This window comes from Sus scrofa, chromosome 10 (genome assembly GCF_054392235.1).
Source record: "Sus scrofa isolate SSC_HxYL_T2T_F1_AM1 chromosome 10, Sscrofa_HxYL_maternal_Yorkshire_Landrace_v2.0, whole genome shotgun sequence".
NCBI lineage: Eukaryota > Metazoa > Chordata > Mammalia > Artiodactyla > Suidae > Sus > Sus scrofa.
Window position 1 is genome coordinate 69034996 of NC_139392.1, and position 13460 is coordinate 69048455.

Consider the following 13460-nt stretch of genomic DNA (forward strand, 5'->3'; position numbering starts at 1 on the left):
GGGAAGGACACCCAGGGGACAGTGGGAGGGACAGAGAAGCTAGACGGGAGCCCTTGGGACACAGCTTTCCTCATCTGAAAAATGGGGCTATCTGCAGATCAATGTGTGGGTACAAGCAACCCAGGGCCTGATGGAGGGGAAGGCCTGTAAGCATCTCTCATACGGCAGATTGAACTTGACTTTTCAAACTTCCCATCAGCCTCAAGACCCAAATATCAGCTGAGCCAGCTGCCCCTCCTGCCAGCAGGTTTACTTGCACAAACGAATCATGTCTCCTAGTCAGGAGGATGGAGCCGACAGACGTCATTGTTCAGAAGGCAGTTATCGTAATGAGGCCAAGCAAACGGGGTGGGGGGAGGAGGAAGGGGGGGCACCTAATCCAGCTGCCGTGTTGATAAAGCATTAATGGGGTGGCCACACAAGCGCAGAGTTAATGCGTGCTTTTCTCCACAAGCCTGACGCTGTCTACATGACAACTGCTCTCATAACTAAACCAGAGCTAATTACTCATGTTAATTTCGGCCCCCCCGTGGGATTCCAACTCCGGTTAAAGCCAGCCAGCCAAGCCCACCCATTCTCCCTTTAAGCCCTATACAGAGGTGTTGCTGGGTACCCAAATCTTTGCAGTGGGTACTCAGCACCTTTAAGATCCACTTTTTACACAGATGAAAAGAATTCCGGGAGTTCCCATTGTGGCTGAGCAGGTTAAGAACCCAACATAGTGTCTGTGAGGATGTGGGTTCGATCCCTGGCCTCGCTCAGTGGGTTAAGGATCCGGCGTTGGCCATGGCTGTGGCATAGGCCATAAGCTGCAGTAACCAATTCAACCCCTAGCCTGCAAGCTTCCATATGCCACGGTCTGGCCCTAAAAAAAATAATGATGATGATGATGCTGCTGTAGATGAAGCCAGCCACTCCCCGACCTCCTCACTCCTGTCTTCTGAGATTCCCCTGGCCCCAATTATTTTTCCCCTGCTTCTTCTCTCTGCACAGAACATTAGATCCAGGAAAATGTTCGGCAAAAGAAAGTGAATCAATTGATACTACACTAAAAGGCTATGTGCTATATGATTCCATTTACATAACATTCTGGAAAAGACAAAGCTCTTTGCAGAGGACAGATCACTGGTGACTGGTAGGGGTGGACGGAAAGGCTGACTCCAACGTGAATTGGGGGCTGATAAAACTCATCCTACACAATTACAGTCATGGACAAACCGTACTATGCAGCTGTCAAAACCCAAAGAACTGGACCCCAGAAAGAGCAACTCTTAATGTACGGTCCTGCAGGTAAGTTAAAAATACATTTTAAAAGAGAATATAACTTGTTCTCTCTCTCTCTGATGGTTTTCCTTGTTAATTTGCCTTTATTATTAGAAAGCGCCATCTTTTGCTGACAAAGGAAAGCTTTGAAATTTGAGCCAAAGCTGGGAGAGGGGGAACAATGGCTTTCTTCGAGAAGTTGTGATGCATGCCCTGTAGCTCCTGTGTTTGAAATGCTTAAGCAGGTGTGGCTTTTTTCTTCCCTGGGAATAGTCAATGCGTGTCTGCAAAGAGAGCACATAGCAAAGGTTTGAACAATTTTCCAGTGAGATCAGTCAAGTCTTAATCTCCATGACGCCAAAAGACTTGGCCGCAGAGTGGAAAGTTCGGTCAATCGCCCAGCTGTTTTGTCTTTGTGTATCCCCCCGCCCCAACCCCCATCTGTGTGACTGTTCAGAGACAGGTTTCAGATTGTTTGGCTGGTGCCAAGGAGACGCCATCAGAGTTGACAGCTTTCCCTAATGACAAATTTTCTTTCCATTTCCTCCACTCTCTTCACTGGGGCAGCTACAGCCTGAAGTTCTTTGTCATCTCATTTCGACAGTGGTTGCTTAAAAAAGACAAATCAGCGACTTTATGATGAGCTATAACACACACATCAGTCTCTTCTTCTCCTTGGCGCCTGCACGGCAACTGCACCCAAAAGCTGATGCAACGTGGCAGCCTTAAATATCCCAAAGGTCATTCCTTATCGCGGCAACCTCAACACTTTCCATCCTTTCCAAAATAATCACGCCAGACCTGACAGACAGTTTTGCATTCATTTGTAATGTTAAGTACTTAATCAACAAGTTAAATATTCTTCAGGTTCACGAGAATGATGACAACCTCTGAAGAGTTTTCTGTCACTTAAGTGGGATTGGTCTGATTAGGGCTGACAGACAGATATAAGAAAGCAAGCAGCTTTTACCTGCAGGCTTTTTTTTTTTTTTTTTCTTGTTGGGAATATGATAATGCGACAAAATTAGATCTTGAGAAGCTTGGGTGTTTATGCCTCTAAAATCATACGCATACCTTTGTTGCAGAAGCCAAAGGGGTCAAAGTAGTCTTAGAGATTCATTCCTAATGCACAGGCTTTCTGCTTATCTGTCTACTGTGTGTCAATAACCCAGCGGAGAGCCCACCACTGGGTGTGGGGGGGGGGGGTGTATCATGGAGGTAAACCCTTAAACTCAATTTGTAGAACCACAGACTCTGGTTAGTAGAAACCTACAGTGTGGCTCTGAATAGCTTTTTTTTTTTTTTGGCCATGCCATTGGCATCCTTAAGTCCCCAGGCCAGGGATCAAACTCAGGCCATAGCAGTGACAACACTGGATCCTTAGCCTGATGAGCCACCACAGAACTTATGAGCTATTCATGTGTGCAGGAACAAAAGAACACTCCACTTGGCTCAAGGAACTGGAGTTTCCTGTAGGAACACACATGAACTGGGTCTGAAGCTGGAAAACTCAAAGGCACCCAGACAGCCCCGGGATTTCTGTCTCAAGATACCCCTGCCTTTCTTGGGCCACACGTTCCCTCCCAGCCCTCTCAAAAAATTCCTTCTTCCAACTGACCCCCCTTTCTGCATGCTCACGGCCCTCCTTGACTTTTCTGGCTTCTCGCTGGCATCAGAACACCTGCAAATGTGCTGCTTCACTCTGTGCTCAGTTTTTAAAGCTGAGAGGGAAAGTTTGATTGGCTCAGCACATTCTTCCATGCCAGGCCCAAAGACGGATGGAATTACGTGTCACGATCAGCCGGTGAATTGACAGCCCTGGGATCAGGCGTCGACCCAAACTGCTCCATCCAAAGCGGGATAACATAACATGAGACATTGCCATCTTGGCTGCAGGGGCTCTGGTGGGCAGTTCCTATTAGAAACGGGGTTTGGGGGCTGGTAAGGCTGAGGGGTACCACGTCCTTGTCTAATAATTGAGTTTCCTCTGCAGCAGGGGTTTCAACTCCAGTGCCTACACTAGCCAGGCAGCTGATGGAAGTGAGCTGAACTGACCTGATCAAGAGCATGCAGTATATGAGTGCAAAAGACTTTGAGGCATAGGGTCAAGGGAATGAGACAAGTAGCCCTGGGTGACTGGTCAACATGCAGAAAAGAGGGCCATACGTTGGCAGATCTTCCCATATTTTCCAGCAGAAGCCAGAAATCTGATATTTTATGTAAAATCTCCCAAACTTTAAAGCAGACTCAAACATTTTAAACCATATGGGTCAACCAAAACATTCCCTTACTGGAAGTGCCCTCTGTGGTGCAACTGGATCAGCAGTGTCCCTGGAGCAATGGGACAGAGGTTCAATACACAGCCCAGTGGACTAAGGATCTGGCACTGCCGCAGCTGCAGCTTAGGGGCAACTATGGCTTGGATCTGATCCCAGGCCTGGGAGCTCCATCTGCTTTGGGGCAACCAAAAACAAACAAACACCAACAAAAACACTCCCTTGCCTCCTCCACTTTTTGGCCAGCTGATGACCTTAGCCTCTAGCTCCTCCTGATCCCAGAGCAGTGAAGGACACAGCACCTTCTTTGAAGGAAGTCCATCCTGTTTACCAACAGTTCTGGGGCCATTTAAAATTCCTTCATATATTTAGAATTAGAATTGTTAGAAGAACCATACTACCCAATGCAATCTACAGATTTAATGCAATCTCTATCGAAATTCCCAAGACATTTTTCACAGAACTAGAAAAAATAATCCCAAAATTGACATGAAACCACTAAAGACCCAGAATTGCCAAAGCAATCCTGAGGAAAAAGAGGCATAACCCTCCCAGATTTAAGACTATACTACAAAGGTACAGTAATCAAAACAGCATACTATTGGTACAAAAACAGACATACAGAACAATGGAACAGAACAGAAGCCCAGAAATAAATCTGGACACCTATGGTCAATTAATCTTCAACAAAGGAGGCAAGAATATACAATGGGAAACAGACAGTCTCTTCAGCAAGTGGTGTGGGAAAGCTGGACAGCTACATGTAAATCAACAAAATTAGAACATTCTCTCACACCATCCACAAAAATAAACTCAAAATGGTTTAAAGATCTAAATATACGACATGACACCATAAAACTAGAAGAAAACATGGGAAAGACATTCTTGGACATAAACTGTGGCAATACTCTCTCAGATTGGTTTCCCAAGGCAAAAGAAATAAAAGCAAAAATAAATGGGACCTAATCAAACTGACAAGCTTTTACACAGCAGAGGAAACTATCAACAAAATGAAAAAACAACCTACAGAATGGGAGAAAAACATCTGCACATGATGCAACCAACAAGGGAGTAATTTCCAAAATATACAAATATCTCATGCAGCTCTATTACCAAAAACAAACAAACCAATCAAAAAATGATCAGAACAGCTAAACAGACATTTCTCCAAAGAAGACAGACAAATGGCCTTTAGGCACAGGAAAAGATGGTCAACATCACTAATTATTAGAGAAATGCAAATCAAAACTACAATGAGGTACCACCTCACACCGGTCAGAAATGCAATCATTAGCAAGTCTACAAATAATGGATGCTGGAGAGAGAGTGTAGAGAAAAGGGAGCCCTTCTACACTGTTGGTGGGAATGTAAACTGGTACAACCACTATGGAGAATAGTATGGAGGTTCCTTAGAAAACTATACATAGAGCTACCATATGACCCAGCAACTCCATTCCTGAGCATATATCCAGAAAATACAAAAACTCTAATTCAGAAAGACACACACCCTAATGTTCAAAGCAGTGCTAAGTATAGTAGCCAAAATAAGGAAGCAACTTAAGTGCCCATTAACATATCATTAGTTTAGGAAGATGTGGTACATATATACACAATGGAATATTACTCAGCCATAAAAAAGAAGGAAACATTGCCATTTGCAGCAACATAGATGGACTTAAGAGATTATCATAATAAGTGAAGTCATAAAAAGACAAATATTATATGAAATCACTTATATGTAGAATCTAAAAAATAATACAAATGAATCTCTATACAAAACAGAAACAGACTCATGAACATTGAAAACAAACTTACATTTACCTAAAAGGAAGGGAAGGTATGGAGGGATAAATAAGGAGTATAGGATTAATAGATACAAACTATTATACATCAACAATAAGAAACACGGACCTGCTTGTTACTAATGTATAACACAGGGAACTATATTCAATATCTTATAATAACCTATAAAATAATCTGGAAAAATATTTACATGTACTTTGTTGTATAGCTGACACTAGCATAATATTGTAAATCAACTATTCTTTAAGAAAAAAATAAAATTACTTCAGATATTTGAATCTCAATCTGTCTCCCCACTCTCCTTTACAACACTAAGGGGAAAAAATTTAAAGCCCCTTCAACACGATAGCCAAATCCCTAATCAAAGACAACTCCCCACAGCTTTTCATTCATTTCTTCAGAAGTAATTTGTGTGTCAAAATGATAATTCAAAAAGATACATGCACCCCAGTGTTCACAGCCACACTATTCACAACAGCCAATTCATGGAAGCAACCTAAGCAGTCACTGACAAAGAAATGGATAAAGAAGATATGGTCCATATATACAATGGAATACTACTCAGCCTTACAAAAGAATGAAATAATGCCATTTGAAGCAACATGGATGGACCTAGAGATTATCATACTAAGCGAAGTAAGTCAGACAGAGAAAGACAAATATATACCATTTATACGTGGAACTTAGAAAAAAATGACACAAATGAATTTACTTACAAAATAGAAACAGACTCACAGATATAGAGAACAAAATTGGGCTACCAAAGGGGAAAAGAGGGGAGGGATAAATTAGGAGTTTGGGATTCGCATATACATACACTACTACACACATAATAGATAAACAACAAGTACCTACTCTATAGCATGGGGAACTACATTCAAAATCTTGTAATAGCTACAATGCATATATATATATATATATATATATAGAGAGAGAGAGAGAGAGAGAGAGAGAGAGAGTCACTTTTCTGAACACCAGAAACTAACACAACTTAGTAAATCAACTATACTTCATTTAAAAAAAAAAAAAGTACCTCAAGTGAGTCACACCTTCACCATCTGGTTTGCCCTGCCCTAAATAACCCCAGTTGGTTCATGTCCCTCAGATTCTGGTACTAAGAGTCAAAGGGTCAGACCCCCAGCACAGAGTATCACAGGGCTGTTCCACTTTCTCACTAGAGACATTCTGCTTCTATTAACATAACTGATGATTATTTTTGATGGCATGTCCATACTATTGATTCATACTGCATTTAAAGTAAACCTAAGTGGTTAAGACTTTTTTTGTTTGCTTATTGTCTACTCATCCTCATCTTATCACCCTTGTGAGGCTGGGTTCTCAGGACCCTAGTAAATTCATTGATGCCATTAAATACCCTCTTGTAAGATTTCACCCAGCCTGTAAGCATCTCCTGGAGGTCCTAGTGTTGTTGTTGTCACTGTCCAAACTATTAACTCATCTACATATAATCATTATTATCTATTTTCCACAAAATAATACCAAAAAGCATACCAGCCTATCAGTCTATTTTTCAGATTTTCTTCTCTTTAAGATATTTTGTCATCATAGAGTTGAAATTTCAATTTTACTCTGAGAAGCTTTAGATAATTCTCCTTTTTTTTTTAATGGCTACTCCCACAACACGTGGAATTCCCCGGCCAGGGATCAAACCTGCATCTCCACAGCAACCCAAGCCACTGCAGTCAGATTCTTAACCCACTGCACCACAATGGGAACTCCAATGATTCTATTTTACTTATCTGGCCCCAAAGTCTCTCTCTTTTCCTGGGGGATCTGAAATCTGTATTTACGAAGTTCAAGGCACAGATCTGGCTGTGCTATGTGCTTCCCTTCCTGGGTGTTGCAGTCAAGAACAATCATGGCATTTTCTCCTGGGGTTCTCATCATTTCTGCATCTCCAACCAATGCTTCTTTGTTAACAGAATTAGGTCCACAGCAACAGTTTCCCTCATGGCTCCTTCTGGCTTCTGAGAATTAAAATAGCACGATCTGCTTCCAACTATGATGGAGCAGATGATATCAGACTAATCCCCCACTGAGAACAATGATAAAAGCTAGAAAAATACAAAGGCCAACTGTTGGAAAGCACTGCAAAGCTACCAAGGCAACCAGGGCCCCAAAGGGACCACCATCCTAAAGACACAGGGAAGACATGGAAATGTGCCTAATATTCTGTGCAGTTTCCCCTTGAAGCATTTGCTGACTTCTAAGTTGCATGTATACAGGCCTAATGTTCCAGGTTGAGATTCCTGGACAGAAATTAGTAAACATGGTGCTCCCCAGAGGGTGTTTTGGGACCATCCTCTCTGGAAGGGAGAGGAAGGAGGCAGGACTGAGCCATAGACTCAGTTTCTGCTGACCCTACAAGGAGCTCCGGAGCTGGAACAACCCTTCCCAGTTCCTGAGTTGCTACACAGAGGGAAGGCTGCCCCTGGAAGGAGGTGGACCCTGGGAAAAGCTGTTTTCTTCAGCAGAGGAGATCTCCAAAGAGGGTGGAAATTGAAGGCTGCCTTCTGACAGGACTCCCAGCAGTTAGGGTATAAGTCTTCCCTTCCCGCAGGGGGAATCTGGCCAGTGCATCACAGCAACTATCACACTGAGATGAGAAAATGAGGAGCCAAGCAGATATCAGCCTCTAAGAGGTTAAAAGGCTGAGCGCTAACTTCAGCAGTCTTAAGATGCTAGAGACAAAAGCTGAAGTTCAGCATGTGCCAAGGAGGAAGGGCATTGATAAATGCCTAAGCTTCTGGTTGAGACCTTGGACAAGCTACTCCATGGGAGTAAGAGAAAACCTGAACAAGCAACCAGCTTTTGACCAGATCAAGTTGGTCAGCAAATACTCTACCAACCTAAAGAAGGAAATTAAGTTCTCTCTCAAGGAAGGCAGCATCATCCAAATTCTCTATGATTTCTCACGGACAATGTCCAACATTCAATTAAAAATTATCAGACATACAAGGAAGCAGCAATAAAAGGGAAAAAAGTTGAGGGGAGAAAGAGATCAAATAGAAAATAGAAACAGACTAAGATGGTCTAGATGTTAGGGTGAGAAGACACAGAATTTAAAATAGTATGATCAATAGTTCAGGAAAAAGACAGAGAATTTCACCAGAGAACTGGAATCCATGCGAAAGAACCAAATGGAACTCCTAGAACTGAAAAATACAATGACAGCAATTAAAGAATTCAATAGATTAGTCCAACAATGATAAAACACATCAGAAGATAGGTTTAGTGACTTGGAAGATGAGTAAAAAAATACCCATAATGTATGAAAGTACCAATGGCATTTTTCACAGAACTAGAATAAAAAATTTTTTAAATGTGTAGGAAAACACAAAAGACCCCAAAGGCAAAGTAATCTTGAGAAAGAAAAACGAAGCTGGAGGAATCAGGCTCCCTGACTTTGAACTATACTACAAAGCTACAGTCATCAAAACAGTGTGGTACTGGTGCAAAAACATAAATATAGATCAGAGGAACAGGACAGAAAGTCCAGAGGTAAACTCATTCACCTATGGTAAATTAATCTATGATGAAGGAGACAAGAATACACAATGGAGAAAAGACAGTCTCTTCAATAAATGGTCCTTTGAAACTGGACAGCTACATGTAAAAGAATGAAATTAGAACATTCTCCTATGCCATCCACAAAAATAAACTCAAAATTTATTAAAGACGTAAACGTAAGGCTGGATATAAAACTCTTAGAGGAAAACACAGGCAAAACACTCTTTGACATAAATCACAGCAGTATCTTTTTGGATCTGCTTCCTAGAGTAATGAAAATAAAAACAAAAATAAACAAATGTGACTTCATTAAACTTAAAAGCTTTTGCACAGCAAAGGAAACCATTTAAAAAATGAAAAGACAACCCACAGAATGGGAGAAAAATCTTTGCATAGAAATGACCAAAAAGGGATTAACTTCCAAAATATACAAATATCTCATACAGCTTTATGTCAAAAAAAACCCCAAAAACCCAACCCAATCAAAAAATCGTCAGATGATCTAAACAGACATGTCTCCAAAGGAGATGTGATGGCCAAAAGCACATGAAAAGATGCTCAATATTGCTAATTATTAAAGAAACACAAATCAAAACTACAATGAGATATCACCTCACACCAGTCATCACAGAAAGTCTACAAATAATATTGCTGGAGAGGGTGGAGAATAGGAAACCTTCCTACACTACTGGTGGGATTGTAAACTGGTACAGCCATTATGGAGAACTGTATGGACATTTCTTTAAAAACTAAATATAGAGGAATTTCTGTTGTGGCACAGTGGAAATGAATCCAACTAGGAACCATGAGGTTGCAGGTTTAATCCCTGGTCTCACTCAGTGGGTTAACAACCCAGTGTTGCCGTGAGCCATGGTGTAGGTCACAGACCTGGCTCAGATCTGGCGTGGCTATGGTGTAGGCTGGCAACTACAGGTCTTATTAGACCCCTAGCCTGGGAACCTCCATATGCCTCAGGTGTGGCCCTAAAAAGCAAAAACAAACAAACAAACAACTAAATATAGAAACATGTATGATCCAGCAATTCCAGTCCTATGCCTATATCAGGAGAAAACCGTAATTCAAAAAGATACATGCACCCCTATCTATGTTCACTGCAGCACTTATTTACAATAGCCAAGACATGGAAGCAACCTAAATGTCCAATGACAAAAGAATGGATAAAGAAGATGTGATGCATGTATACAATAGAATATTAGCTATAAAAAAGAGTGACATAATGCCATTTGCAGCAACATGGATGGACCTAGAGATTATCACACTAAGTGAAGTCAGAGAAAAATATCACACAAGATCACCAATATGTGGAATCTAATTTAAAAAAAAAGATATAGAACTTATTCACAAAATAGAAACAGACTCAAAGATTTCAAAACCAAACTTACAATTGCCAAAGGGGAAATGTCGGGTGGAGGGATAAAATGGGAGGTTGGGGTTGCTACATACACACGACTATATGTGGAACGGATGAGTAACAAGGACCTACTGCATAACCCACGAAAATCTCAATTCTCTGTAGCGACCAATACGGGAAAAGAATCTGTAAAGGACTGGATATATGCACACATAAAACGAATTCACTTTGCTGTATACCTAAAACTAACACACACTGTAAGTCAACTACACTTCAATAAATTTTTTTTAATTATCCAGGATGAAGCAGCACAGAGTAGGAAAAAAAAAAAAGAGATGCTTTTTTAAACTTACTAGACATATAGGAAAGAGTAAAAATGTCTACAATACAAGAAATTGGAGTCCTAGATGGATAGATGAGGAAATACAAAAGAAGCAATATTTAGAGAAATAAAAGCAAAACAATTTCAACACTGACAAGGTTTCAGAAGCTTGGGGTATCCTACAGTGGAGGATGCCTGCTCGGTGGGCTCTGGATCTCTGATCGCTTAATAGGAGCAGACAGAGATGGACTGAGCTCTTCAGACACCCCCTGGGGAAAGTATTTCAGTCCACACAAGTCATCCTACCACTCCTCACCTCACCCTTCGTAAGTAAGTACATCATCAACAGATGAGGAGACTGAGGCTGGACCTTAATTCCTCATCCACGGTCACCAGCCTTGGTAGCTGCGAATGAACCCAGATCCTCCGGGCTCCAAGCCTCTGCTATCAACCTCTCTGCTATATGCCTTCTTGGAATCACACCTTCAGGAGGTTTACTCCTGACACATTGCCTGGATAATCCCTGCAGAGAAAAGGAGAATTCTCCTGGGCGCAGAGAGGGCTGGGAGAGACACCGCAAGGAAGTGTTCAGCAGGACAGGAGAGCACGTGGTGGGGTGCCCCCCTGGGAGAGATGAAGCCATGGACATCCAACCCTTCAACATCTTTTGGGTTTATTTCTGACAGCGGCTCTTGTGCTCAGGAAGAAGCAAGTCTTTTCTGCCACACTGTGGGTTGTCAGGCCTTTATGAGTTGACCTGGAGGCCCACTCTCCATCCTAACACAGCTTCTGGGGGAACATGTGTTCTGATTCCAACGCCCCACCTACAATTGACCTGAGAACATAACTCATTCCTAAGCTGAGATCTGCCTGTAGATGAGAAGGTAAGTCGACACCAAGTGGACGTGATTAATTACCAAAGGAGCATGGAAACCACAAGGCAATGAGTTGAAGAGACAAAGAAAGGGTCTTACAGGTGCCTGGAATCAGGGGTTTCCCTGGAAGCCGAGGAAGTGTGGGGTCAGCTATGAAATGTAGGTGGGGTTCCCTCCTACACTGCTGGTGGCAATGTCAACTGGTGCAGCCACTATGGAGAGCAGCATGGGGGCACCTTCAAAAACTAAAAACAGGAGTTCCCCTCATGGCACAGCAGAAACAAATCCAACTAGGAACATGAGGTTGCAGATTCAATCCCTGGCCTCACTCAGTGGGTTAAGGATCTGGTGTTGCTGTGGCTCTGACGTAGGCCAGCAGCTGTAGCTCCGATTAGACCCCTAGCCTGGGAACCTCCAATGCCGTGAGTGCGGCCCTAAAAGGTCAAAAGACCAAAAAAGAAACAAAAAACTAAAAATAGAACTACTCTATGATCCAGCAATTCCACTCCTGGGCATATATCCAGAGAAAACTCTAATTTGAAAATATACATGCACGCCAATGTTCAGAGCAGCACTAATTATAATAGCCAAAACATGGAAGCAACCTAAATGTCCATCACCAGAAGAAAGGATAAACAAGATGTGGTACATAAATACAATGAATATTACTCAGCCAGAGAATGAAATAATATTACTCAGCCAGAGAATGAAATAATGCCATTTACAGCAACATGGATGGAAACAGAAATTATCATACTAAGTAAATTAAGTCCGGCAGAGAGAGACAAATATCATATGATATCACTTATATGTGGAATCTTTTAAAAATGACACAAGTGAACTTACGAACAAAACAGAAACAGACCCACAGACACAGAGGAGAAACTTATGGTTACCCAAGGGGGAAGGGGAGTGGGGATAAACTGGGAGTTCGGGATTAAATATACACACTACTCTATGCAAAACAGGTAACTAAACAGTATCTACTGTATTGCTCAGGAAACTATACTATTTTGTAATAACCTATAAGCTATAATGGAAGAGAATCTAAAAAATAATATATATATACATATATATATACACATATACTGAAATCATTCTGCTGTACTCCTGAAACACAACATTGTAAATCAACCATACTTCAATGAAAAAAATAAAAATAAATGTAGGCGGAGTTCTGACAGACCTGTGGAAGAGCACCAGGCGGAAGGCAATAGGCTGGGAGGGTCAGGGGCTGACTTTCACCTTGGGGGAGCCGACCAGTTGTCCTCAAGCCACAGGGCACCGTCTCCCTGGTTTCTGATCAGAAGTGGGGGCGGGTCCTGACTGCGCCTGCAACTGCCAAGGAGCAGCACTTGGCTTTGCTGTTGAATGTCCCGTGAAGGCTGCCCTTGGCCCCACCGCCTCTCTATATGCTGCCAGGGAGCCTGGCTCCTTCTGCCGGCTCTCTGCAACCACGCCTCCTCTTCCGGTCAGTCCGGCTCCAGAAACATCTAAAAGGCCAGGTCGAACTCCAAGCACCGTGCAGCACACGGAGGAGCAGCAGGGTGGTAAGAGGGAGCCAGGTCTGCCAGCCTCGCGAGAAGTGCTGGCCAGGTGGGCGGGGCCACCGAGCCCTGGTCCCGCGGGAAAGGGAGGACCACCAGAGGCTTACCTCCCCCTGACCTTCCCATCACAAGGATGCTCGGCACCTGAGCGGGAGGGAGGGACACAGGGCCGATCGGTCTAGCTTCTCAGCCAGGAATTTGAGTTTTGGGTCCTACGAAAGTGAGGAACCTCACTTTCCTTGACTTGAAAGTGGAGAAAACGGTACAATACGTTCTGGCATTCCTAAAATTCATCTCTGTCCAAAAGCACACGATAAAAAATACAGGGTTTATGAGGGGAAATGGGGCTAGAACCCAAAACAAATAAAAATGGCATCTCTGTTTTACACATCTGCCATGGTTTAGAACCATGTTAACTACTACAAATAAGTCGTAGGCTTTAGCTTGAGCAAAACCTGAAGTTTGCGAAAT

The 13460-nt window shown here is 42.5% G+C and overlaps 1 long non-coding RNA gene across 1 annotated transcript in view; it reads right to left on the reverse strand.

The window, feature by feature from the left end:
* The window catches only part of LOC102164518 (uncharacterized), a 103195-nt gene extending 90212 nt beyond the window's left edge, over positions 1-12983 (reverse strand). Inside the window, exon 1 of the long non-coding RNA XR_305912.4 lies at positions 12629-12983. This is a non-coding gene — a long non-coding RNA (uncharacterized LOC102164518). The remainder of the gene's footprint in view (positions 1-12628) is intronic.
* Between the last annotated feature and the right edge of the window lie 477 nt (positions 12984-13460).